Below are 24,645 nucleotides of genomic sequence, written 5' to 3'. Positions count from 1 at the left end.
GGATGTACTGAAATGTCCAAGGCTAAGAAGCATCACAGAAAGGTCGCCTTCATTAAGCTCTTCATGAAACGGGCCTTCTGCTGTCTGGGACTGCAGCCGTCTCTGTGGTGCCAGCACAGAGTTCTCGCCCCGTACTCCTTTTCTCGTCATTGCTCATCTTTATCCCTGAGCCAGCAAGGGAGACGCGTTTTATAACCCTAATGTTATTCCTCTCTTGCTGCTCAATGATGGACTTTTAATATCGCCGTCCCCGAGGAGCCTAAGAGATACGGCTCCCACGGAACGCCAGACACGGCTCTGAATTGAGAACTGCCAGTAGCCGCAACGAAACGGAGCGCATGAATACAAACGCAGGCCAGGTCGGGGAGGTCATTGTATCTATAGGATTTCATATGTTAGCCAGTGTCATGCAATTAAACACACAAACGAGGAAGAACATCCGCAAATCAAAGGGAAAAATAGAACCCATTCATCTCGTCAGACAAAGCAACTGGGCTACTCTTTATTTCCTGGCCTAATGGCTGTTCAATAGTTGTCAAGTCCCTCCTCAGAGATGGCTGCATTGCCACAAAGTAACACATACATTTCTTCCTTCCCCTCCAAATATACCTCTCTCAGTTTGGCCATACTTCTCTTGTAACCAGTCTTCTTGTGGTTTTTGCCCACACTAGATTTTGTGGGCCCTAGTTGCAGTTGTCTTGCAACTTTGTGTAACCACTTCACCTGTGCAACATGAATGATTTGGTAGCATTGTACGCTCCATTTACACTGGTTAAATGACTCCCGAAGGTTGAGGGCATCGTTGTGTACGATGGGAGTCACCAGATGGCACTATGGCATGTAGTTTTCCAAGTTATTTTCCTTAGCCTGTGGGCACTGTTCACTCTTAGAAGAAATGCTGCATTGTTGTTAAGTTTGCTGCAGAATGCTTGGGGAGCTGTTGCAAACTGCTGGAGGGTTTATTCTCTGCCTTAATCTCCCTAACTAGAGTCAATTCTTGGAGCAAAGTTGCTCCCTGGAGCTTGGGTATTGGTATTTTTGCTGAGATTCCTGAAAGAAGGGTTGGGCTGCATGCTGCCTGACCATCTCTGTTCCAGGACTGGCGTATATAGTATAAATGAAACAAGATACACTAAGAAAATACCTAGTTTCTACCACACTGATTTCTCCAATGGGAAACTGACGTGCAAGGCCCTGAAATCTGCCCCCACTTCTCTAAGGGGGTGACAGGGGAATCAAGGCTTACCCTATATTAACTGGCAAACTGTCAGCAAGACAGGGCTGCATAAAAGAAAGTATCAGCTTCGTTGCTTCTGTCTTCTAAATATCCATGTTCCATGAAGTATACAGGCCATCCTGTATTTGTTTTGGATTGTGCTGGACTGTACAGAATGTAAGCTGCCCAAGGCAGGAACTTGCAATCTGTTTGGCACAGTTCACCTGTCGTTAGCACTGCAGGCACAACATAAATACGTGCCCCGAGCTTGCCCCCACACATGAACCAGGACCAAGCCGGGATTCCTGTCCCATTTAGCGATCTAGGGAAAGCAGGGTGGTGGTGACTCCACAACATCTTTTCATGACCTTACTGGAGGTTGCAACCCCTGGATTGAGAACCCCTGGGTCTTCTGATTCAGACCATGATCAACGTAGGCTAGATCTATGCCATTCAAACCTGGATCTGAAGTTTGGAGGAGCTCAGATCCCAGGGGTCTGATGTGGGCCCATCCCAGAGGTAAAGCTCTGCTTTGTCTAGGGGATGCACAGCATGAGACATTAAGGGAACTTGCTTCCTTTCCTTTCCTTTCCCCTCTCTCTCTCTCTGTGCTAGCTCCGATCCATCTCCTAGCGGTTGCCATGAGAAATTGCTCTAAACGTCCCATAAATAGCAGCAGAATAATTGTAATGTATATTCTAATAACTGCTGCTATAATAACCCCCCTCCCACCCCACTTTCCTCTTTAGGGGTGAGCTGCCAAAATGAGAAACAAAATTACTGTGTCTGTTCAGCAAATTCTTACTGACAAAATCTTTAAGCGTTGACAAGACTAATATACTGAAAATTAGTTTAGAAGTGTTTCAAGTTTCAAAAATCAATCAAAATCAAATTAAATTCTGAAGATGCTGTCTGTAGAGTTTAAGGAAAATAAAGATCAGCTCCAGCAACTCGGGAGCATGGACTCAACCTTTGAGCTGGTGACTGGTTCCTGCTCAGCAATTGCCTTGTTTTACAGTCACTCAGCCGGCTCCTGGCCTTTGGGAACTGAGACCTTGGCTGGGCTGGGGGATTTCAGTCATCGGTAGCAGATAGAGCTCTATCAGTGCAAACCCCTAAACTGAAATTTGCCATCAGGCACCTAACGCACTGCTTGAAACTAGTCTATGCTAAGGGGGTGATTCACATCTCCGCTTCGGGGGATGGGCGGTGAATCTCTGCTATTGGGTTGTGTAAAGGGACCATAACAGCCTGCAAGTGCCTGGTAGGAGAGCTCCCGGGACACAGTGAAGTAGGGTGCGTGGTACCCTCCTTGCAAGCTCTGACATAAGGGCACACTGCGGGGCAAGGTCAAGCATGGGAGTGGGTGTGCTAGGGGCATGAGAGGGTGTGGAAACCTGGGCAGTGGTGTAAGAGGGAGTTCCTCTTTCAGATGAGTATTGTAGTCCAAGTCACAATCTAACCTTGAATTAGCTCCAGTTTTATTCTGGGTCACAGTAAATTGTTCTGGTTCCGGATGATGTAAACTATACCTGAAAGCAATTATTATTTCTGAGTGGCTGGTACTGTTCTGGGCTAATGGATTGCATCACACACTCTGGATGTGCTGTCTTCCTTACCCTTCATCCATATGGTGACCAGACCCCTTCTTGGTCCAGCCAATCCAACAGTTTCTGACCTACAAATTCTCAGCCATCTGCTTTGCAAATCAACCTCCACCCTGTTATTCCAGCATTGGCTCAGGTGGATTGATTTTTTTTTTAAGTTTATATTTTTAGGCTGACAGTTATGTCATTGCTGATTATATTCCACCTCAGCTCCTGGCGGGAGAACCTTAACAACTCCCCAGCATTTCTGTTCCCAAAACTGTGAGCCGATACTTTGATTCTGTCGCCTGCATAAAGGGGCTTCAATCTGTTTCTTGGGCAAAGTTCCTTGATAAGATTATATGCTACATAAATGTCTCTAGCAAAACACATTTCACAGGGAATTTATCTCTGCACAACTTCTCCAGCTTACAGCACCTTATCGTTCCAAGACATCTCAAGGCACTATCCAAAAGGTGTGGAATAATAACACTGCCTTTTACGTGAGTACTTCAGAGTGCTTTATAAAGATGGGCACTATCATCACTGCTTTACAAACGGGGAGATTGAGGCACAAGAGAAGACATAAATGAATTGCCCAAATGTATAGTACCACAGCAGAACCTATGACAGAGCCCAGCGCCCAGAAAACTGCAATCTTCAGTGGGAGAGACAAGGTGACTGATGTCCTCTACTGGACCAACTTCTGTGTAAGCGCAAAAGCTTGTCTCTCGCACGAACAGAAGTTGGCCCAATAAAAGATATTACCTCACCCACCTTGTCTCTCTAATATTCTGGGACCAACACAGCTACCACCTCTCTTGAGTGGGTGTCTCCCCATAATAGAGTCTGCAATGCCCGGCTCGTGACCATTATCAGACAGCCACCAGACTGGCTCCCCTCTACATACTCTCTAGCATGTCTACAGCTCAGGGACTGTTGTGATAATTGGGCCTACAAATTTACCCTAATTGTAAGCTCGACTGGGAAAAGTGAGTGAAAATCCATAAGATGTCACAATAACCTACGACAACAAATGTGGATGGGAACAGGTGCAAAAACGAGACTGAAAGACTGAATTACTCCAAACAAATAGGCCTTAAGGTATGCTTTCAGATCATGCTTGGTGAACAAGAAAAGCATGGAACTGGAAATCAGGGATACAAAATTGGTGTGTCTGAATTAGGCCTAATTGGTGGAGAAAATAATGAGGGAGTGGGCTATCCCACCCACCACTCCCTTTTGGGTCCATAAAGAAAGACTTTGGGAGAAAAACTGGCAATTGGTGTGAGCTCACGAAAGCTTATGCTCAAATAAATTTGTTAGTCTCTAAGGTGCCACAAGACCATCATGGCTGCCACTTCCCCCCTCTCTTGGGACCCCAGGCCTTTGTCATCCTGATCTTGAGAGGCGTGTCCTGACTAGACTGGGAGAGAAAGATCCGGATAACATCGTCCCTTTCACCAGCTCCAGCGAAATCCCAAACACCCTCTGGAATGTGAGACTTTATCTCCCCAGTGTGTCCTTTTTCTTCCCTACCTTATTTCTTCTCTTTCCTATTGTTCCCCTTTTCCCTTCTGTCTAATAAGAGTCTGGCGTAGCCGGCCAAGACTGTATATTTTGCAGCACTGCTGTGAGCCTGTGACCAGAAAAAGGCAGCTGAAAGCAATGCCCTAACCAGTCTGATGCTGGTATAAGTTTGCCATGTCTGAGTGGCTGATAAGACCATGGACTGTACCTGTGTTTTTCTGTGAAGTTGCAAGAGAGTCAACACCAGAGACAGAGCTTCATTTTCTACCTTTGCTGCTCTTTTCACTCCCCTTTTGTGTGTCTTTGTCTTGTTTTGTCTTCTAAGCGACGAGATTGGACTTTAGCAATAACAACAGCTCCAGTCCATCTCAACTAACTTCTTCTCTTTTCCTCAAAGGGACCTTCAAAAGACTGTCAGACAAGGGTTTTCTTCTTTCTAAAAACTCTCTCCAGCTAAAGGGAAAGGGAACATGGGATGTTGTTAAAACAAAAGTCTTACAGAATACTTCACCTTTCTAATGCTTTACTTGGTTTTCCTTCTTTTCTGTATCTTTAATAAATGGTTAAAAGGATTGTTAATGGTGTGTTGGCCAGGGTACTAAGCAGGCTGAGGTCTCTGTACACCAAACCCAGAACCTTGTTTAATGCTGTATAATGTTGGCTGTATGTACATTAATGCTGTATAACAGTGACTGCGTTCTGTTATCACCTTTGACCCTTTGGGCCTATATATTCCATCTAAATTAATATGTATCCTTTTTTTTTTTTTAACCATTACCTGACTGCACAGATGATCTTTCAAAGGAAACCCAGGGTTTAGCCTTCAGCGTGAAGGGAAAAAAACAAGGCTCGGTCCCGTGTCCTTCTCCCATAGTACAACTGATGTAGAAGGCATGAAGAGCGTTCTCAAAGGTGCTGATTACTTAGGGAATCAACTGTCTCCAGCTTGAAAGTAGACAGAAGTTTGTGATGTCCCCAGTACCCACACTTGGCTGAAGATCAGCTGCAGTCTGTGTGTGCAGCTCCGTGTGGGAGTCTGGAGACGGGCTGAGTGAGACTCCTGGTTTCCATATGGGATAGGAGATTGGAGGCTGGGGTGCCCTTGGTATTGTCTGTGTGGAAATTGGTCACTAAAGATGATGAACTAAGGGATTCCAACAACCTGCTGGGCAATAGGTCCCTTAGTTCCTCTAGAAAAGTGCCAGACAGGGTCTTTGATTCTTTGTGGGCTAAAGCTACTCAGCAAAGCTTCCTTTTGCTCTTCACTGTGTAGCTCATGCAGTGACATTCAAAGGCATGTGTGCCTGGGGTGGGGCGCCATCTGCGTCTGAGATTGGAGGGAATGGCTCTGTTACTCTGTCTCCTCTTTTCTGCTTTTTGCCTTGTCCTGGGGTCTTCCTTTGTTTGTGTTGGACTGAGTAGCCTCTGAGGACCAGTTGGGCTAGAGGTGACAGTCAACCAGGCCTCAGTGATGTAAACTGGAGGAGGGAGGGGTCTTGCCCAAAGTCACATAGTGATGCTTTACTGATGATTGCTCTTGTTTTCAGCAGCAAGAGCTTGAGGCTGTTACCCTCCAGTAGAACCACCAGAGACAGGGCAATGGCAGGTATCACTAGCTGGACTGGCTTCATCTACCTGATTATACGCCTTAGCCTATGGGCTGGCCTTGTTGGCTTTAGCTGGTGGTATCTTTCATTTCCAGTTCCTGCTAGAGACTGAGCTCCCAGAAGTTCCTTCTCCTTGGAGAGGCACATGCAGCTGCTGCTGTAGGCATAGGGCTACAGTGGCCTCTCACACACCATTTGCTTCTGCTGTTCACGAATTGTGTTGTACAGCTGGCCACCTTTATCACATGGTATTGATTCTGTTCCCTGATTGGATGAGTGAAAATTCTTTATAAAGGAGAATAACAAAAAGGAATGAGCGTTGTCCTGTCTGGGGTGAATTCGCAGCTAAATAATCCTTGCTGCTAAAATGAGCGAGCAAGAGACCTGGACAAAAAAATTTCGGACAAATAGTTTATTTGCCAAAAAGTACAGTTTTGGTCCTCCCGAAACTGTTTACTAATTTGACATCAATAGTTTTGCCCATTCATAAAACAGCATTAGGAGGTGGCAGCTGCTGCTGCTCGAAACCCCCCACACCACCCCGACCCTGTAACCTTCAACCCAGCGGCTAAGGCAGTCACATGGCTTCTGGGAGATCTCCCAGGTTCAACTCCCAGCTCTGAAACAGATCCAAAAAAAACTAACTATTTCAATTCACCAACATTTAAAAAAAAAATTAACTTTTTTATTTTTTCTGAATTGCCACCAAACCAAACGATCAGTTATTCAACCAGCTCTAGAGACCGAGGTCATTGCTGTGATGTGCTAGGTGTTGTACGTTTTCCTGGCTACCCAGTGTGACAGACATGGCAACTTCCTGCAATATCTTTGTGGTCATTTGGTTTAAATGAATAGTTTGTGTGTGACTGTGTTCTAGTCCATTGGGGAGGGCTACCCCAGTTCCTCCAGGACCTAAAAACAGTGGGGAGTGATTACAGCCAATCAGCCAGGTTGTAACACCACCCCCCATTCCAGGAGAAACCACCACCTGGAGACGCTGATGTATACTAGTTCGAACTGGATTCTCCAGAGGCCAACAGGCAGAGAAAGGTCTTTTGGATAAACTGCCTGAGTTTAAATGGACTCAGGGCCTGCTTTCTGATCCAGCAATCAGATAGGATCCTCAAGGTTGGGCGTGGGCAATACTTGCGGAGGAGTTGAAAGGGCTTGACCTACTAGGCCCCCCATAAGACTGATCTTTGGTAAGCTTTCTAGCGTTTGTATAGGAATGTTTGTTGTTTTTATATGTTTTCTTTGTAATGTTTTCACCTTAAGAATAAATGTGCTTGCTTAGTAAGAGCCGTAACTTGTAACTGCTGGCAACACACTGTTCAGAGCTTTCAGAGAGACAGCAATGTGCAGACGCTAAGCCTGTTTAGGCAGTCTGGCTTGCTGAGAATATCACTATGTAATGCAAGGAACTATGCAGCCTTAAAAAGCCTGGTCAGGGGGGAGAGAGACATGGGTCTCTGCCCAAGAGCGGTGACTACTGGGAACTGGAAATCCCTAAGTGGGTGGACTATGGAGGGGGAATTCAGGTGCAGATACACTGAAACGCCAACACCCAGCAATCCTCGTGACACTCCCAAGTATACACAGTCTTAGAAGTAACAGCAAAGTGGAAATTCATTGAATTTACTGCTCTGATTCTCACCTGCATCCTCGCCCCCTCTCACCTTGAGCTCAGCTGCCTGACTGGTGTCCTTGGCTCCTGCTTTTCCCATCACCTTCCTCTGCATTTTATCATGTTCAGTATCCTCTTTTCCCTCTGCTCAGCTCGTATCATCAAAAATCCCTTTGGCACTTTCTCTATCAGCAAACGGCCGTTTATCTGCTGTATCGTTGGAGAGATCTCTAAAGCCTGCCTTGGAAATGGACCCATTTTTATTTGATGCAGGATCATCTGAAAGGAGGATGAAAAGCCATGAGAATATGTTTTCTTTGCATGGATCAATATGACTTTAACCTTCCTCTTCATCTACCATGGCAAGGCCTCTCTGCCCACCTTGTTGGTTTGTGTACGCCTCCTTCCCTCCCTCTCGCTTGTTTTCCTTCACCCCTCTGCTCCCTCCTACTGTTCAGCCTGCTTTAATGCTCTCACCACTTGGATCGTTCAGATCAAGTCACATGGTAACAGAATTTTGCCTTGGGGGGGGAGGCGGAAACCAATCAGATCCAGTGTGTGTGTCCAGCTGTGCGCCCCCCATTTCAATCAGTTTGCTGACTCCATCATCCAGTGGATCAAAGCTCCTTTTCAGCTTGTCCCATGCCTTAAATCTCTTTGCCATCCCCAGTATTATATTATATTGAATTCAGATGTTTTGAGACACTGAATGAAGCTCTGTATTTGCCCAGGAACCCACCAAAGAAAGATGAATTTCTAGCACCATTGAGGTAGTGTAAATTTTTTCCTGTTTTTCTCTTCTTCTCCCCGTTGAGTCACAAACAGTCGAGCCCTTCTCTAAAACACCCTTCCTTCCCAGAGTGGCAGATTTACTCCTCCCTGGCTCCCTTACAGCTGCCGCAGCTGCCAGGTTGAACAAGAACCTCCACATTCATTTCATCTTTCACCACATTCCTTTCCAGTGGGACCAGCTACAGAGACAGCAGCTATTCGGGGCTTTTGTTGCTCTCTGAAGATGCCGGGTCAAATTTAAAGAGGTGGATGTATCTGGTGAACGTTCAAAAACTGCACTATTTCTTTATTGGCTCCTCTGTGGGGCTCATCACTGTAACACCTGAGCACCTCACAAACAACAATGAATTTAGCCTCGCAACACTCCCATGAGGCAAGGGGGGACAGTCTTTCTGTTTTGACCAGCACCTAACACAATGGCCCAGGACTGGGGCGCTTAGGTGCTATGGCAACACACATACATTCATTAATTTAGTATTACTTTGCAGAGTTAAGAGGAAACAAGCTGAAAAGGAACTTTAATAATAATAATAATATCATGATACCTGGGGAAACTGAGGCACAGAGCGGTGAAAGGTTTTGCCCATGAGTAGAGACTTCCCCCACCTGCTCTGAACCAAAGTCCATGTGCTGGACAGAGTCAAAACTTACCCCCCTTCCTGCGGTTTGGCTTTAGTAACAGAGACATTAATAATGCATTCATATAAGGTTCAGGTCAGACTCTTTGGTGACTCAACGGGCCATAAAATACAAGATCCTGTCTGCCTCCTTGTTGGTTACAGCGATGTCAAAGACTGAATGGGATTGTGGCTGCACTTGGATAACTTGGGGATTGAAGCATACTAGATGATACTTATTACATAGATTTGAAGGGAGGGTATTGTTCTCCCATTTAAAAGGTGAAGAAACTGAGGCACACACATTGAAGTGATTCGCCCAAGGTCAGTGGCAGATCTGGAATTAGAAACCAGCTCCCTTGACTCCCAGTCCAGTTTCCTGCCCACTGGATCGTACAGCTAGCCAGTGCAGCTAGATGGAAGTGTCTCCTACCCCTAACTGATGAGGAAAGCTCAGACACATGTCCAGGGCAGTTTCGGGGGATGTTTGCACTGCTGGGATTTGAGATGTATCTGCTGTGTGAATAATTAGTGAGTGTCATTTTCCAGGCTTTAGTCTGGCACCTTCCCCCAACATCACACCTGCTAAAAAAAAATTTAAGAATTAAACTTTCAGTACAAAAAACACCTTGACAGTGGGAACCCAGAGAAACATCAACTCTTGCTCCTTGTCAGAACAGCTCTTAAGGAAGGTGCTATTTTTATAATTATTGACTACAGTAGCGCCACAAGCCCCTCACCAAGATCAGAGCCCAGCTGTGCTAGATGCCGAAAATACATCTAAGAAGAGAGTTATTGCTCCAAAGAGCTGTCCATCTGAAAAGGCAAAGGATGCACGTCTACACTGCAATTGGGAAGTGTGCTTTTAGAGCAGGGAAGCAATGGCGACATAGGCAATAGTTGCTGAAGTATGTATTAAAGGTCCTGGTGCTATCGTTACTTTGATCTAGCTAGATCGAGGCAAGCCCGGTATGTCTACACAACATGCTGCAATCTCACCTCCTGATTGCAGCGTAGACAGACCCAGAGGCACAGAGGTAAAGTGACTTGTCCAAGGTCACCTAGCAAAACACTGGCAGAGCTGGGAATAGAACCCCAGGGCGTGATTCACAAAGTTACTTAGGTGCCTAACTCTCACTGAGCTCAATGTCTTAGTCCAGCACCCTACCCACTAGGCCACGCTGCCACCTTGGCTTAGGTCTCACCTACTTAGCAAGCAGCTCTGGAGCCCCTCAGTTAGCGAAGGCAGGTTCGTAAGGCTGACGCGTATTCATACAAATAAGCAAAAAGTGTTACCAATGCACATTCCATTCCAGCCCCTCATCCTTCACACAGAGCCCCCTCCCTGCGAGCAAAGGAGATGAGAAAATGTTACTGAAAAGAAGGAAAATAAAATTTAAAAAAAAGCATTGATCCTGGGACCTAAGAGACGGTTTAAAGTCTCACATCAAAACAAAAAAAGAGACAGAGACAGAGAGAGAGAGCTGGCGTGTTCTGTCCATATCTAGCCAAATGCCAGGTGCTGTCAGAGATTAGACAGTTTCGCAGATAAAAGCAGGTAATAGGACCTCGCCAGATAAGGACACAAAGAAGAGAATACAGGGGAGGGAAAAACCCGCAGATGAGGAAGAGGTGAAAGGACAGACAACAGCTCTGGCTATCTGCAGATCAGTCAACCAAGCTGGCCGAGATGCTGCCTGGCCCAATGGCAGTGAGAACATCACATCTACCCTCCGTGCGGCCAGTGGAATGATATCTCTGTCTCCACATTCACCAGTGCAGTAGGCCCACAGATCACCTTGCCCTGGGCTCAGAGCCATGGTTCCTAAAGGCATGGGGTTGAGGGGGAATGAATAGCTTGTGCTGCAGCTGGCTGGCTTTGAGATAGATACCCAGAAAGGGAAACCAGACGGGGACGGATTCATCCCATGTAACTCAATGGAGTTTCATCAAGGATGCATTTAGCCCTGTAAGTTGAGGGTGTTCGAAAGGGTCGTGGACTCTCGCTGAATGCTTCCTCCACTCCTCAAGGTTACAAGTCCAGAGCATGATGTTCACTGCATCACCTTGGTCTGTCCAGTGCCGAGTTGAAGCCACTCCATTGATACTACCCAGCATCCCACGTCCTGGGCTAGACATCACTGAGTCCTGGTAAAGGCTCTGAGATGCAAGGACAAGTAGCAGAGGGAAGCTGTGAATATGACTAGTGGGGTCTGAATATCCTGTGGGAATTTGCTGAGGCTGTGGGGATACGGTCAGTGGCTAATGCCCGCGGATTGCGGTGTCTCAGAGAGCCTGAAATGCGTATGCCAAGAATCTTTGTTCATGGAAAGAAGTTACAGCTTCGTTCAATGCATCTTAGCAGGATAGCTGTCTGTGGGAAATGCCCTAAATCTCCCTCAGTCCTATCCCAGCGTGGGATGGATTTTCAGGAATTGGCTGAACTTTGATTGCTCCAAAATCCCCATCAGAATCACAGAGGGGTTCTTAAAAAGGCAGTACCCCTAAATCTGGCTTTATTAACACTCCATAACTCAAATTAGCAGCTTGTACGAGAGGTGCCCAGATATGCAGTGTCTTGGCTAGGCCTTTCAAGGACCAGGAATCCTCTCTACATCATTCAACCAGTCCGCTGAAAGAAATGAATGCTCCAGAAGTGGATTCATTCTTCTGCCTGCAATTCCCATGTGTAACCCTAACAAACCACTCTCCTGCCCATGGGCCAGTGCCTCTGCTTTGTTAATTATGCCAGACAAAAAATGAGAAAGAAAGAAGGAACTGGCCTCACCTCCTGTGAAACCTTCTCTGGCCACCACAAGTCTGCCAAGCACCATGGAGTAAATCAGGCCGTTTTCTCATGTTTCATTATCCATGGCCCAGATATATAACATCTAACCTCCATTGATTATACCGTGCGAGGCAAAGGGGCATTCATAGCCCCTTTTGGGTCTGGTGTTTTCTCTTTGATTCCGATGCAAGCGACTGAGGCCGGATGCCGGGACTCAGTTACAGGCTTTCCTGCCCGAAGTCCAGTTAATAAACCTGACGACATTGTCACAGCGAGACATCCACAGTGACAGGGCACACGGTGTTTCCATACAGAACACCAGTGTTTGACTTCTCTGTCTCCTGAACTGTCACGGATGCAATCTTCTTGCTTGGTGGCTATCAATCACACGGTCCCTCAGGTCCCCGCAGCAGGAAAGTTTTCTCAGACTCCTGTTAAAGGATTCAGCCCAAGCATCAACTAAGGGCCTGATCTAGCATGGTGCAGAGAGCCTTCAGCTCCCAGCTGGATTTAGCGGGACCTGAGAGCATTCAGCACCTTGCAGGATTAAGTGATCAGCCCCTGAACTGCATTACACCTGTCATTTCCCTTGTATGTAGCCTCTACTGCTCGCAAGTGTGGTCTCCCCCAATAGTAAAATAGCCACTGCTTCCCGTGATTTATCTATTGTTTGTGTGGCCTGATAATTCCCAGATCTACCATTCCTCCTCATAAATGTGAAGTCCTCCTTGCTTAACGGGCTTCTTGTGGACAACTTAATAGCAGGGGCTCTGAAGAGGATACTGAAAACCTGGAAAGATCTTGAAAAACTGGATTCCAGCAGCTGTGCTTCTGACAGTTGTGCTGGAGGAAAAACAGCTTTCAGAGGAGACATAAAATCCAGGCCCTGACCATTTGTGGTCATTAACTATCCCATGCTGCTTTTTATAAAGATATGGCATTAAATGCAATGTCCTGGCTAAATTTCAACTCAGCTATCCTACCTAGCTACCTAAATTCTCCAGACAGTTCTGAATGGGTACAACATCCTTCACTTTCTGTCCTACCCTGTTCTGTAAGTAATGTTGCCACACGCTGTTCAACAGCTGCCCCATTCCACCCCAGATGTGGCTTCATTCCAGGGGTGTAACTTCAGTGTTGTCAATTAATTTAGCCATTTGTGTGTCAGTTTTCCCATTAGTAAAATGGGATGAATAATGTTGATGTATTTACCTCACAGGGAAGCTGTGAGGACGTACTAATTATCATGCATGCTTGGATCGCTCTTTGTAGTAAGACCAGGTTAGTAAAGGATTAATAGCTGACAATACATGGTTAATCGCTCATAATGCTTTGTACGCATGTGTTTATAACCATCTAGAACACATGCTGCAGCAGGCTTTTAACACCTATTCACCCTTTATAATCCATCTATGAATGGATCCTTAATACAACGTGTGATCCATGTTTATCAGTGGCTTGGAGGTCAAGAGCTCTAGAAATGCCCAGGATAGTTTTCCTCTTATTGGTCCTTCAGTTACGCAACGCTGAATTTAGCATGGCACCCAGTCCGCCAGCAGCAGAAATTGAACCGAAAATGTCTGGCTCGAAAAGCATGAGTTACCTACACCAGCTGTGTTAGCTGAGGCCTTAGGAGCTCATCCACATCTGTATGTGGTTAGAAAGGGCCACAGCAACACACTGTGTGGGTGAGAGCTACTCTTCACGGAAGAAGCCAACAGCTCCAGTGCTCATTTCAGCAGCGTTTGTAGCTTTCTGCCTGCCTCTTCCCCCCATGAATAGTATTCTTTATGGTGACACCTAAGATGTGACCAGCCCTTTCCAAACACTGAGGAAAGATCAGTCTCTGCTCCAGGGAGCTCACAGTCTAAGGTCATTCGGACAAGCAGATGGAAGTTAGGGGACTGACAGTCGGCATTTTGTATCTGAGTCAGCTTTGCTTCACCATGGCACATGGGTCTGTGAAACAGACTTCAGCATGGCCAGGGTAGGGCTGGGGGAATGAGTTCAGGGAAGCTGTCCCTGGCACAAGAATTGAACATTGCAGATGGAACATTGAAGAGAGCAGAGCATGGATCCTACTGGAAATAATGACACCGCCCTGAGCCGGGCGTTTTCATGGATCATAGCAGAAGGTATGGTCCAAAGCTAGGCAGGAGGAAGAAACCTTGTTATGAAGCAGCATGAGAGTCCAAAGCAAATGCAGGACCAGATTTACCTCCCTGAGCTTCTCTCGCTCTCTGTCCACACAGTAAAAGGAAAGCGACGTTTGCCAAGCTTGTTAGGACTCAACCGTTCCCTTTGGTGCAAGGAAGAACTGAAAGTAAGGAGGCTCATGCAGTGCTGGGAGGTAAGAGGAGAGTAAAGTGCTACCGGTATCCTCTGTGAAGCATTATATAACACCAGGATAAGGAGCATACGTGGCCAGGGCAGTCCCTTTTTTAAGCCCTGTCCCAGCCATCCTGACTTTTTTTCTTCAAAAGGAGGCATTTGTCACGTTTGCTCTTGCTGACTTGATCAGTTAGCAAGGGCAAACAGGACAAATGGTCACTTTTGTCAAATAGTGGGATACGGTGCGGAGGAACATGCGGGGAATGGGGCGGGGGGGGGATGCCAGCTCCCTGAAGGGGGCGAGAAAGAGGTCGGGAGGAGGCAGCATTCCTGTATGGCCACCCCACAGGGTTCCAGCAATAGGCAACAGCCTCGTGTGGGGAGGGGGGCTCGGGTGAGTGGCTGGGGGTGTCCCATTTTCTCTTTGGGAAATATGGTCACTCTACTCCAGGGCTGCAGAGGACAGATTCGCACTGCTGGACACTTCTGTGGAGAGCATGCTCCTCTGTGCAGCTGACATGGGGGTGGACCTCCTTCCCATCCCCCTCTGCAGTGACTCGCACTGCCGGGAGCACTCAGGAGAGCAAAGGCACTGCAAGCAGGGCTAGCGCCACGAGGCAGAGTGGGCAAGACCCCTTGTAATCTCTCCCCCATTGGGCACCCACAGCCTCAGTCTGACTGGACACAGATTAGGGCCCAATGCACAGTTCTGCTCTAACTCCAAATCTCACCTCTTGTGGGAGAAGGCAGAGTGTCAGAACTGGACCCATCTCCAGCTGGGAAAGGGACACCCCCCTCACTGATCATCTGCACCGTGCAGCATGAGACCCAGGCAAAAGCACTGTCAAACCACAACACAGCTGCAATCACTTTTCTGGGGGGAAACATGGGTGCTTTGCATAAGGCAGACACATGCTGCAGCTTTGGCACAAGGAGATCCGGTTGGCATTCGCTTGCCAGACTTTTCCCACCCTCCTCTCAGACCATCTGCCTCTGAGAAGCACTGAAACTCCCATCTGTCAATTTTACTGTAAACACACAATTACCGAGCTGCCGAAAAAGCTCAGTCGACCCCTGGAGGTTAGCGGGCAAGCCGGGGAGCTGGTCAGCCCTGGCTACATGTTATCTCGCTCCTTTCCAGCAAGGTGCTCTGGCGCTTAAGAGTCTGTGCCCTCCTTTCCTGTTCTGCTTTAATGGGGCTCTCTGAATCCTTCCTCCCAGCTGGGAATCAGAGCTATTAACCTCGCTGACTTCTCGTGACGTACTGGGAGCCTCAGAGAGTGCAGGAATCACTGCCGTAAATTTGGAATGAAACACGAAGGAACAGAGCAGCACACTGGCAGTTGCAGAGCCCCGAGCATTACAGCTTCGATCAAAGCCCCCCAACAGCCCTCATGGCATGTTTGCTGGAGAGAAGAGTAGCCAGGGATGTGCACTTCCTCCCAGCAGTGCCGTGCCAAGTCAACTAGAACTCCCAGCCACGTGAATCTCCTCACGGCAATGCCACACTGATGGCATCCAGAATGCCAGCAGAATGAGCCTGGACTGTGCTTTCTGATGTCCATGCCAGCAGTGTGAGCTTCCTATCAGCAGGGCCATAGCCATGTGGGCTGGGATTGCACCGGAGAAATCGTCCTCCTATCCATGCCAGCTAGAATGCCAGGAGTTTCTTCTTTCTTTGCAGCAGTGTTTCCGCCTTGCCAGAGTGGATGCCAGCAGTGTATTTCCCCAGAGCAATGCTCAGACCATATTAGCAGTGCAAGCTTCTTCAGAACAGTGCCCTCCTCATGCCATCTAGAGTGCTGACTGGGACAGCTTTGCCCCAATCACACCAGGTAGGAAAGCATTGGCTGTGTGCGTAGCACAATCTCAGCACCCATCAGCGTAAGCCAGGCTGCCCCCTTGTTTGTCTGTGTTTAGCAACAAACCTCACTGCAGATACTGATCAGCCACTTCACTCCCTTCTTCTACTCTGAGCCAGAATGCAGGAGGAGAGGGCGGTGTGGAGACAGTGGGAGGTGGGGTGTTGGGGGCCGAGGAAGATGCAGATAGTTCACAAAATCATGGCCCCTCTGGGGCATCTCCAGCTCAGGAAGTGGCTCCACCACCTGTTACATTCACCGGGAAAGAGACGGCAGAGGCGGGGGGAGCAGCTGGCAGATGGCATGTGTTCCAGGAGATAACATTGGGCTAGTTCAGAGGTTACTAATTGGGTTTCTGCTTGCCTTTCATATTCAATGTGAATCAAAACAAGAACGCACAGTTTAACACACACCTCATCCTCTCCTCCTGCCTCCTCTCCCCCCACCTTCCCGCACACTCACACCAAAGAGGCTAGAACCAATGAATGAGATAGTTACTGTTCATTCACAAGCTAAAGCAAACTAGCAGCACTGCCGGCAGAGAAGCCAGTCAGTCCCCGCTCACTTAAAACAACCCCAAAGACCAGGGTTCAACCCTTCCATGCCAGCCGACCTACTAACAAGCTACTGCCTTATATAGCTAATGTTAAGCCATCCACTGACACACGCAGCATGGGGAATAGAACTCACTACTCAGGTAGCTCCCAAGTGACTGCAGAGCATGCTGGGAGTGGTATGACACATGCCAGCCAGCAGGGGCAGTCATGCATGCCCAGAAGAGCCTGTTCATTACAGCCTCTGAAGGGGTGTGTCTTCAAGCTTCAAACACCTGCATTGCTTTCCTTTCACAGCAGCGCACTCCCCCTGCCTTCCAATAGTTGTACTGTATTTCCTTTTCAGGGGCTGCCACCTCTAAGCTCTAGGCTATCTTCCCCCAATAGCATGGCAGGACCTTCAAAAAGGGGTCTCTAGTGATGGCAGCAGGAGCTGCTCAGGAGACTGATGGTGTGTTTGGAGAAAGGGAGCACGGTGCAGTCATTAGACGCCCTTGGTCGAGATGTCTGTGGGATGCAAAGCCTTGGCCTTTGGCTCTAAAAGCATGAGCCTCTACTGCTTGAGGTAAAATTAACTGCTACGGTCTGTGAGTTAAGGGAGACTCTCTATGTGGTCCAGCCACCAGAGGAGGAGAAAAACTTACATCTGCCAGCATGAGTTATGCAAAGCCCTGGCCCTGCATAGTTTATCCGCCCATGGGGACAGCAGACATATGGACAACATTTCTCCCTCGGGTAAACAGCTGGATTTTCACAGCATACAGTTTGTGGTGGGCACCATATTTCGTGATGGAATATGGTCCCATGCCTGGGTCGGCATATGAGACTTAGGGTTCCTGTGCTCTGGCCTCGGCTCAGCTGCTGACTTCCTGCACGGCCTTGGATAAATCACACAGGGCCAGATTTTTAAAGGCATTTAGGTGCCCAGGTCCCATTGAAATCCAGATCTGTGAAAGGGGGTCCTCTGGATCTTCATTAATGTTTGTAAAGTACTTTGAGCTCCTTGAACGAAAGATGCCATAGAAATGGAAAATAAAATGCAACCAAACAGGCCGTCATGATTTCTTTAGGAAAGGCCAATATTGCACCCCTGGTTAGAATCAAATCCAATCAATATTAGGATTAAAAAATAAGCATCTAGAGTCTCTGACCCTGACTGTCCTCTCACTTACACTGGTATTACACCAGTGGGCTCAGTTCCCTCAGGAGCTCAGGGATAGCTTGTCAAGGGGGTAGCATTAGACGTGATCAAACATTCTCCATCCAAACATGTTTCCCCATGAAAAATGGTCTTTCCCCAAAAATTAAAATTTTCACTCACTCCAAAATGTTATTTTTTCCGCTCAACAACAATAAAAATGTTTCTCAAAATCCAAAACGTGAAAAATGTAACAAAAAAAAAATTAAAAATCGGTTTGTATTAAAAAAAACAGAAAAAAAACGTGATTTTTTTTTTTAAAGTTTTTGTCTCTTTCAAAAAGGTTTGTAAAAATGACATCCCACTTTCTGACTTCCCACCATCAGGGTCAAATTTTCAAAAGGGCTCCACACCCAATCTGCACCCTTCGCACTGAGCCCTTTTCATAATCTGGCCATTTATTTAGCTGTCTCAATGGGAAAAATCAGATCCAGTGTAGCTACGTTGACTGCGCTACAATCACTCCTGATTTACACCAGTTTAAATATTCTAAGGCGATGATATTAACCACTGGTTGGGACCAGTAGCTTCTCTCAGCAGGTGTTCACCACTGAGGGGATGCCCGGCACCATGGTGCAATTAAGCACCATGAAAAGACAGCTTGTCGATGAATCCACTTGTTATGTCCATTTTGAGAAGCACAGGACTGGGGAGTGAGGAGGAGACAGAGAGAGGTGGATGAAAAAAGGAGGGGAGTGAGAAAGAAAGGGGGGGGAAAGAGATATGGCAGGAGGAAAGGGAGACAAGTTGAGAGAAGAGAAGGAAAAGCCTTTAAAAGCTACTTCTCCAGGGTGGTAGCATATTCTTGGTTGTGCCGTGCCCCAAAGCTAGAGCAGCTTGTGGTGATAGTGAGGGTGGGACTGCTGGCAGGGGAGAGGTGAGTACCAGCAATGGGCTAGCCTGGCAATGGGCACAAAGCTCTGGAAGCAACATGTAACTTCAAGGGAAAGCAGGGAGGGCTGTGTGAGGAAGGAGCGCTGGCCAGTGTGTCCTGGGGGCTGTGTGATGCAGGAGAGGGACGGCAGGGTGGGGATGGCTCCCTCACGTCGAACCAGTCCCCTGGCTCTTTTACGCTGCAGTTAGATTCTGCAGTCTTTTCTTCTCTTTCCCCCACCCTTTCTTTTCCACCCAGACACATGCCCCGGACATAAATCACTGTCGATCAGGATAAATGGAGGCCTGTAAGTGCCGTAAACACTAATGACAACATTCATCAAAAGCTGAAGTACTCCATATTGCGCCGGTCACAGGGATGCCCACGGCCATATGGACGGAGCTCACTCCAGCAGCCTTCGCTCCCCCGCTGCCAGCCCCCCATCCTCCTGTGCCAGGCAGCGGGCCTTTGCCTCTCCTTCACACACCAGCGTGGAGCAGCATCTTAGAGCTCACATGTGAAGCGACCTCAGGCAAGAACACGCCGGCTCCTTGGGAGAATGGATGGCAGATGGGACTGCAAATGGGCCCCTCACTTCTAAGCTTCATGCAGCCCAGATGGGGATGGCTGCTAGATGTTACCATCTGATGGCTGCTGAGCCTCCTATGTAAAATGAACTGGCCTCAGTCCAGGTCCCAACTGAACAAGTATCCACCTGATAAGAAAACACTTTGCCGCACCTGGACGGTTCAACTCAGAGCCCTCAGAGACCTAGTTACTCTCTCACCTCGAGAGGGGCAGGTTATGGGAAGCTCACATGGCCAATGCCTAGTTTATACCAGCCCTGTGGATGCATGGAGAAATCCAGGTGCCTGTGAGGGACAGCCCAGAACAAACTGCACTAAAAAAAAAAAAATCCTTTCAACAGGAAAAACAAAACATAAGAACAGCCATATTGGTCAGACCAATGGTCCACCTAGTCCAGTATCCTGTCTCTGACAGTGGCCAATGCCTGATGCTTTAGAGGGAATGAACAAAAGAGGGCAATTATCAAGTTTTTATCAAGTTATTATCAATAACCATCCCCTGTCATCCAGTCCCAGCATCTGGCAGTCAAAGGCTTAGGGACACCCAGAGCATGAGGGTCCGTCCCTGACCATCTTTCCTAATAGCCATTGATGGATCTATCCTCCATGAATTTCTCTCATTCTTTTTGAACCCAGTTATACTTTTGGCCTTCACAGCATCTCCTGGCAGCCAGTTCTATAGGTTGACTGTGCGTTCTGTGAAGAAGTCTGTATGTTTTTAACTTGCTGCCTATTAATTTCATTGGATCACCCTGGTACTTGCGTTATATGAAGATGTAAATAACACTTCCTTATTCCCTTTCTGTATACCAGTCATGATTGTATAGATTTCTATTATAGCCTCCCTTTGTTGTCTCTTTTCTAAGAGAACAATCCCAGTCTTTTGAATCTTTCCTGGTACAGAAGCTGTTCCATGCCCCTAATCATTTTTGTTGCCCTTTTCCAATTCCAATATATCTTTTTTTTGAGGGGACAACTGGAACTGCACACAGTATTCAAGGTGTGGGCGTACCATGGATTTATATAGTGGCATTATGATATTTTCTGTCTTATTATCTGTCCCTTACCTAATGGTTTCTAACATTTTGTTAGCTTTTTTGACTGCTGCAGCACATTGAGTGGATGATTTCAGAGAACTATCCACAATGACTCCAAGATCTCTTTCTTGAGTGGTAACAGCTAATTTAGATCCCATCATTTTGTATCTATAGTTGGGATTAGTTTTCCAATGTGCATTACTTTGCCTTAACCAACACTGAATTTCTTCTGCCATTTTGTTGCCCAGTCACTCAGTTTTGTGAGATCCCATTGTAACTCTTCATAGTCAGCTTTGGATTTAACTATCTTGAGTAACTTTGTATCACCTATAAATTTGGCCACCTCACTGTTTAGCCCTTCTTCCAGATCATTTATGCATATGTTGAACAGGACTGCTCCCAGGACACACCCCTGGGGGACACCACTATTTACCTCTCTCCATTCCGAAAACTGACCATTTATTCCTACCCTTTGGTTCCTATCTTATAACCAGTTACTGATCCATGAGTGGACCTTCCCTCTTATCCCATGACTGCTTAGTTGCTTAAGAGCCTTCGGCAAGGGACATTTGCAAAGGCTTTCTGAAAATTCAGGTACACTATATGCACTGGATCACCCTTGTCCACATGCTTGTTGACCCCCCTCAAAGAATTCTACTAGATTAGGGAGGCATGATTTCCCTTTACGAAAGCCGTGTTGACTCTTCCCCAACATATTGTGTTCATCGATGTGTCTGATAATTCTTTGCTAAAGTTTCAACCAATTTTCCTGGTTCTGAAATTAGGTTTACGAACCTGTAATTGTCAGGCTCACCTCTAGCACTCTTTTTTTAAAAATCAGCATTACATTAGCTATCCACCAGTCATCTGGTACATGGACGGCTTTAAACGATAGGTTACATACCAAGTTAGTAGTTCTGAAATTTCATATTTGAATTCCTTCAGAACTTTTGGGTGAGTATCATCTGGTCCTGGTGACTTATTACTGTTTAATGTATTCAGTTGTTCCCCACTGACCCCTCAATCTGGGACAGCTTCTCAGGGTTGTTACCTAGAAAGAATGGCTCAGGTGTGGGACTCTCCTTCACATCGTCCGCAGTGAAGACTGATGCAAAGAATTCATTCGGCTTCTCTGCAATGGCTTTGTCTTCCCTGAGTACTCCTTTAGCACCTCAATTGTTCAGTGGCCCCACTAATTGTTTGGCAGGCTTCCTGCCTCTGATTTACTTTTTTTAAAATTTGCTATTATTTTGTGTGTCTTTTGCTAGTTGCTCTTCTAATTCTTTTTTGGCCTGCCTAATTATAGTACAGGGGGATTCGTGTCCAATGGCACACGCCAAGTGCTCCTTAGATTTGGTCTTGCTTGGAACATGTGAGTGACACACGTGTGCAATCATTCCCAGAGATCTGAGGTCAAATGCCTCTGCAGAATCAATGAGATGCTCGAGAGTTTTAGTTGACATAAGTTATATCACTCAGGGATGTGAATTAGCTAAGCCCTGGAGCAACGTAATTTATGCCAATTTAAGCGCCAGTGTGGACAGCACTATGTTGCCAGGAGAGCTTCTCCAACCAACATAGTTACTGCAGTTCACGGGGGCTGGAGTAATTAAGCCAACGGGAGAGTTCTCTCCCATTGGCTTAGAGCAGCTACATCAGAGAGTTGCCGTAAGCTCTCTAGCGTGGCCATAGCCTAGCTCAGGCAGAAGTTGTGGCCTTGATGCAGAAGTTACTTGGTGAGGTCAGAGTAGCAATCATAATAAGGGTTCCTTAGGGCCTTAAAATCTATGAACCAGAAGTGAAAAAAAGCGGGAGCAATCTCCTCCAGTTGCTATTTTGGTTATATCATGGATGTAGGGATGGCTTGGTTCAACTTAGCATTCCAAAGGAGAGATGGGTCTCTGAATCTCTTGAGCCTCCATGAAAGGAGAAAAAAGAACAATAATGAGGGAAAGACCTAAGATTTTTTAACTCCACTCAGAAAAAAGTTCTGTTTGGCTTTCAGTTTAAGAGAGGAAGCTTGAAGGCAAAGAGGAAGGATTATCCAGTGGTTAGGGCACTAACCTAGAATTTAGGAGACTGGTTTCAATTCCCTACTGCACCGCAGACTTTCTGTATGACCTTGAGTAAGTCATGTAGATCCACATCCCCAATCCAAGTGAATCAAATGGGAGTTATGAGGCAGCTCCTCAAAGATATTTAGGCTCCTATCTCTCTGTGCCTCAATGCCCCATCTGTACAATGGGGTTAACAGCTCTGCCTTACCTCCCAGGGCTGTGGTGAGGATAAGGATTGCAAAGCACTTTGAGATCTAGTGATTAAAAGCACTACATAGAAGGTGGGTATCATAAGTAATTGTTTCCAAAGCAATGTACCCTAACATCCCTACCAAAAGCAAGTGGGGAGTGAGGTTAGGTCTAGAGAGAGGTGTATCATCAAAGCTCTGCCCTGGGAAACCTCAGCGTACTGCCTGCCTTTCAGACACCAGCACTCTGAGTCCCGTCCTTTCATGAGCAGAAAAATTCACTTGCAAATGGAAATAAATAAAAGTTTATTGAAATATGAAAATGCAAATGGAAACGGCTGGTTTGGGCCCTTTACAGCAATTATGCAAGGAACGTTCATTTCCTTGTTTTTATATGGAAGTAAAAAGATATTTTAAAGTAATTTTGTGATTTATTTACCCTAGGAAAGCTCAGCTCAGATACAGCATCTGTTTTTCCCACAGTGGAGCTGACTTCCCTTCGCTAGTTTCCTAGCTAGCTTGAGACGCAAGAAGGTCAAGTGATTTACCTCAGGTCATAGAGCAAGTCAGAACCTCAGTCAGGTTTAGAAGAACTTTTGGCTATGTTTATCCCTGTCTAACCAGTCACCTCAGAGGTCCTACAGAGTAGACAGAACCAGGAACAGTTGTTTTTAGAAATATTATCATTTATATTATGGTAGCAGCTAAAGCTAGGGAGGGAGATGACAAGGGTGGGCTGGGAATCATTTGGCATGGAGGGAAACTGAGGTCAGATGAGAAGCCAGGACTGGGGAGACTGGGACTGGCTAGACAAGGAGACTGGGGCTGGGAATCAGTGGGACAAGGAAACTGGAGACTATTTCTGACTAGGAAGCGGGGGTGATGTGGGAAGAACTGGGATTGGCTGGGCAAAGAATAGAGATTAAGGCCACATTGGCGCTGGGTGCTGTACGAGCTTATAGAAGAGACAGTCCCTGCTCCAAAAAAGCTCACAGTCTAACTAGACAAGAGATGAGAGGGGAACAGAGGCATAGAGAAATGAGAGTAGCCCCAGCTCACCCAGCAGAGCAGAGGCAGAGCCTGAAACAGAACCCAGGAGTCCTGGCGTGACAGCGGCCTACCCAGCCAACACACCGGGGATTGAACCAGGGACCTCCAAAGATGAAAAAAATAGGAGCTAAAGCTCCCTAGGCAGGGCTGTAACAGACTCAGGGCACCAAGGAGGGACCTGCAACACACACCGGCTTACACTGGCTCCTAGTCTCATGCCCTAATCACTGGACCATGCTGTCTCTCAAAACGACTGTCCTGGTTCGGTTCTGCAAAAAAACCAGGGGTGAGATGGATCTGGATCCCCTTTCATGTAACTCAAATTCAAGTGTGGAAGGGCTCTGGAAGGGAGGGGTGCTGGCTAAACGATTCTGGGTTCAGGCCCATCTGTACCAAAAAGATAGTTAGAAAGGCAGCTGCCCAGCCTGTGCCTTCAGCTTACTATTCTGCTCCAAATCACGTACAGGCCCTGAGACAGATCATTCCTTAATTCCTTCATTTCATGGGTGAATTTCACGCTTGCGAAAGCGAGGGAGTAATGGCTCCAACCAGGTCTGCAGTGATGTCTCCCAACTGTAATCCTGGCTCTAAATGCAGACCTTGTCCAAACCACGTCCCATGTCCAAAGACTGTGGCTCTGGCCCAACTCTTCTATAATGCAGGCCAGCTCTGTGCCTGCCTCCCCATCCCTGGCAATGCACCGTATCCACGATCCAGAGCATCCCCCTAGTCTAGCCCTGAGCCCCTGCTTACAGCTCTAGCAGTGGAAAGCCCCCGCTCCCGACTGCCCGTCGTGCTTCTGCAGTGTGAACAAGAGTCCGCTAAGAACTGAGGCCCCCCAAACTTATCTCCACTTTTGACCCTCAGCAATATTTGAACTCAGCGCTCCAGGGATGAAAGGCTGGAGCTGGGTCATTGGTGCCAGCTCTTACTCAGAGGAAAACACACCAGTCAGATTGTCCCTGGCCAGCCCAGGGGGACCACAGGGTTCTTACTGCATGGGTGACATACCCACCTGCACTCTCAAGCCCAACAGAGCTCCCACTCAGCTGGGGGCATCCAGGTCACGCTAGGACAAGGCTACATCCCTAGTGCTCTTAATGGGCCTTGTCAGAGGATGCTCTTTGATCTGTAGGATGATTCACTG

At 47.1% G+C, this 24,645-nt stretch overlaps 1 long non-coding RNA gene across 1 annotated transcript in view; it reads right to left on the bottom strand.

Moving 5' to 3' along the window:
* Positions 1-7,630: 7,630 nt before the first annotated feature.
* LOC122463139 overlaps positions 7,631-24,645 on the bottom strand; it is an 80,945-nt gene continuing 63,930 nt past the window's right edge. The window contains exon 3 of the long non-coding RNA XR_006286189.1: positions 7,631-7,842. This is a non-coding gene — a long non-coding RNA (uncharacterized LOC122463139). The remainder of the gene's footprint in view (positions 7,843-24,645) is intronic.

Source organism: Chelonia mydas, chromosome 16 (assembly GCF_015237465.2).
Source record: "Chelonia mydas isolate rCheMyd1 chromosome 16, rCheMyd1.pri.v2, whole genome shotgun sequence".
NCBI classification, from domain to species: Eukaryota; Metazoa; Chordata; order Testudines; family Cheloniidae; genus Chelonia; species Chelonia mydas.
Note: the sequence above shows the minus strand (reverse complement) of the source record. Positions and strands in the feature narration are given on the sequence as shown.